The sequence below is a fragment of the Saimiri boliviensis genome, chromosome 12 (assembly GCF_048565385.1).
Source record: "Saimiri boliviensis isolate mSaiBol1 chromosome 12, mSaiBol1.pri, whole genome shotgun sequence".
Classification (NCBI taxonomy): domain Eukaryota; kingdom Metazoa; phylum Chordata; class Mammalia; order Primates; family Cebidae; genus Saimiri; species Saimiri boliviensis.
The window spans coordinates 103893422-103897230 of record NC_133460.1 but is presented as its reverse complement, the minus strand read 5'-3'; the positions used below and the strand labels follow the sequence as shown (position 1 = coordinate 103897230).

The window sequence follows — 3809 nt, the reverse complement described above, 5'->3', positions numbered from 1 at the left end:
GGGAACTGGAATATCTGAAGGCTTTCCCACATTTGTTACATGCATAGGGTTCTTCACTAGCATGAGGCTTTATATGTCCTTGCAAGGAACAGAGACAATTGAATGCTTTGCCACATTCCATACACACATAAGGTTTCTCTCCAGTATGAGTTCTTTTATGGTAGTGAAGGCAACTGGAATGCCAGAGTGCTCTCTCTTGTCTTTCACCTGAATTCCTATTTTTTGTTTCTGTCTCTCTCATTAGAGGTGTTCTTTAAATATCTGTGGCCTTTGCATAGTCCTCATCCTTGAGAAGGAGATGTCCAAAGCTCTTTAGAAGCTGTGTGTGTGTGAAAGAGGCGTGTGGATTGTGTGTGTCTCTGTAGTTGGGCAGTGCTAACTCTGGAGAACATTAAATGTTAATTTCCATTGTGCTTTTTATTTTTATTCTTGGAGAGATTAAAGCAACCCATATTGCTTACATTCATAGGGTTTCTCTCTAGTGTGAGTTCTTTCATGGTCATGAAGGTGACTGGAATGACTGAAGGCTTTACCACGTTTCTTACCTTCATAGGGTTTTTCTCCAGTGTGAATCCTTTTATGACTATTGAGAGAAAGGGAAAAACTGAAGGTTTTCTCACATTCCACAGATTCATAGGTTTCTCCCCAGTGCGATTTCTCTGATGTATTTGAAATGAACTGAGAATATTAAAAACTTTCTCACATATTGTACAACTATAATGTCAATTTCCAGCTTGTATTACTGTGTCTCATTGAACCCTTGTGACAGAAAGGAAAGTTTTCTGACATTTTTTTTTTTTTTTTGAGATTGAGTCTTGCTCTGTCACCCAGGCTGGAGTGCAATGGCATGATCTTGGCTCACCACAACCTCCACCTCCTGGGTTCAATCAATTCTCCTTCCTCAGCCACCCAAGTAGCTGGTATTACAGGCGTATGCCACCACGCTTGGCTAATTTTTTTGTATTTTTAGTAGAGATGGGGTTTCACCATGTTGGTCAGGCTGGTCTTGAACTCCTAAGCTGGTGATCTGCCTGCCTCAGCATCTCAAAGTGTTGGGATTACAGGCACAAACCGCCTCGCCTGGCTGACATTGTTTACATGTATATGACTTCTCTCTGCATTCCTGACACCCATATAGGTCAGATACGATGTGACTTAGATTTCTCCAATTATTTCTGTGCTGATCTTCAATGCTCTGGTCTTCCCCTTTGTTTCCTATAGAAGCCAGATTCCTGAAGGTTTCCTGCATCACATTTTCATAGAGATTCTTCTAGGAAGAATCCAACAAAGCCCACTTCTCCTAGGTGAAGTTCACAGTCACATCCTCAACGGCATTCGAGTTTTTCTCCCACACATCAGTTCTTAGGCTAAAGTTGAACTATTCAGCATGGCAGCAGCAAATAAACTCCCTTCTTGTTGGTGGGTCCAGGGAGTAATATTTGCTTGTTATAATTTTTCTTTGTAGAATATACCATTTCCCAGCTTATGGGGTGTCCCAGCATCCTCCTTGCAGATCCCCCAGGTACATGTAGGTCACAGGAGGACCCAGGCTGTGGCAGAGCCTCCCAAACCCCCAGAGCAAAGGAGAAGGACAGTGGCCACTGACCGAGCTATGCACATCCTGACATGAGAGACAAAGGCCCAGCCTCTTTCTTGCTTTTTTTTTTTTTAAGAGATGGAGTCTTGCCATGTTGCCCAGGCTGGAGTGCTGTGGCTATTCATAGGTGAGATCATAGCACACTGCAGCCTCAAACTCCTGAGTTCAAGCAATCCTGCTGCCTCAGCCTCCCGAGTAGCTGGGACTACAGGTCACACCATCATGCCCATCTCAGACAGGGCAATTTTCTTGAATTTTAATTTCATCTCTAACACTTTCCCTGTAATGTCTTTCTGGAATTCCTATTACTTGGATTCATTCTCCTGCCTTTCTTCCTCTTGTGTTGCACATTTCTTCATCTGCTGTAATTTTTTAGGAGATTTCTTCACCTTTATCTTCAAACTCCTTTATCGAAATGTTTTGATTCTACTTCATTTTTATATTCCAATCTTTCTTCTTTTAAGAATGGATGAAATAGCTTCTCTCTCTCTCCCTCTCTGAGATACAGTATTTTAAACGATTTATGCCTATTCTCTCATCTTTCCCCTAAATTCCTATTTTCTGTTTCTCTCTGTGTCTCTCATTAGAGGCGTTCCTTAATTATCTGTGGTATTTGCATAGTTCTCATCCTTGAGCAGGAGGTGTCCAAAGCTCTTTGGAGGCTGTGTGTGTGAAAGAAGTGTGTGAATTGTGTATATCTCTGTAGTTTGGCAGTGCTAACTCTGGAGAACTTTGAATGTTAATTTCCATTGTGTTTTGGTTTTTAAACAATTTTTTTTGGAAAGATTAAATTTTTTTTAGTACATCTGGCGATGAGGGTAGGGGCTGAGGAAGAAGAGGCTCCCAATCCTGTGTGCAGACCTAGGCTTAACGCCCTTTGAAGCCCACAGCTCATCTGCACCCTCAGCTCAGCCAGTGGTCCCTAAGTCCAGAGCTTCTGTGCCTTACCAAGATAATTATTTCCTAAGGTAGAAGGCAGGGGACCTGAAGTCTCCTGATACAGACTTCTGTCAATCTCCCCTTTTCAGCCCTTGCCTTCTGTCTTCTCTGTGGTCCGTGCCTGTAGGTCAGGAGCTCCTCTGAGGCTCTGCAGGGTGAACTGGCTTGTTCTCACTGGAATGCCCTGCCTGCATTTAGGTTGTAGCTCCTTCCTCCTGTTAAATGTTTCTGCTTCTCCATCTCTTTTCAGATTGGCTGAAATCTCTTTTCCATTATGGTCTCCTTTTTCATACACCTTGCCCAGGTGGGTTTACATCTTATTTTATTTTTGTAGAGGCAAGGGTTCGCTATGTTGCCCAGGCTGATCTCAAACTCCTGAGCTCCTGCCTAGATGTCCCAAATTGTTGGGATCCCAGGCATGATCCATGCCTAGCCTATACCTTATTTTTTCATCATCATTATTATTTTTGAGATGGAGTTTCATTCTGTGGCCAGGGCTGGAGGCCAGTGGCATGATTTTGGCTCACTGCAACCTCTGCCTCCTGGGTTCAAGCATTGCTTGTGCCTCAGCCTCCCGAGTAGCTGGGATTGCAGGCGTGCACCACCACACCCAGCTCTGGCCCCGAAGTTGCTTTGAACGGAAGTGGAAGAGTTGCTCTGTCTGGATGCATTCCATTTCAGACGTTTCATCAGACGCCCTACAGGAGATGTCAGGTAGGAATGTGGAGGTTGGAGATGTAAAGGTGTGAGTTCTGCCCCTTTTCAGCAGCAAGTAGCTAGAAAGAGTCGTCGTCCAACACCGTCTAGCAGCAGTTAGGGTTACCACTTCTGAGGGGGAAAATGATATAGGGGTGAAGAAGAAATTACTTAGGCAGACAGTGAAGGTATGGGAGTCCTCAGTAAAGTTTTCCTTTTTAATGAAAAGCAGCCCTAAAATCATTTCCTGACAAAGAGCAGCTGCAGAAATCAAGCTGCAGACATAGACAAGCAAGCTGGATGCTTGCACTGGTGAATGCCGGCAGGAAAAAAGCTACCTGGGACTACGTATGTCCACAATGGTGGCTCCACCCTCCCTTCTCTTTGCCAGCACATGTACAGTAAGAAGACAAGATGGTACCAGTCAAGTGGAAAACCCATTTGCATATTAAGATTAGGATAGGGTGGCCGGTCTTCCCTGTGCGCTGTGTAAATGTCACATCTGACTGAACCAATCTGTGGACCCTATGTAACTCAGACACCACCTTCTCAAGCCTGCTGATAAAATCCAGGAAAC

General features: G+C 44.1%; 1 pseudogene; it reads right to left on the bottom strand.

Annotated features, from left to right (window-relative positions):
- Positions 1 to 398: 398 nt before the first annotated feature.
- Positions 399 to 1502, bottom strand: LOC120362512 (zinc finger protein 124-like; annotated as a pseudogene).
- Positions 1503 to 3809: the final 2307 nt, after the last annotated feature.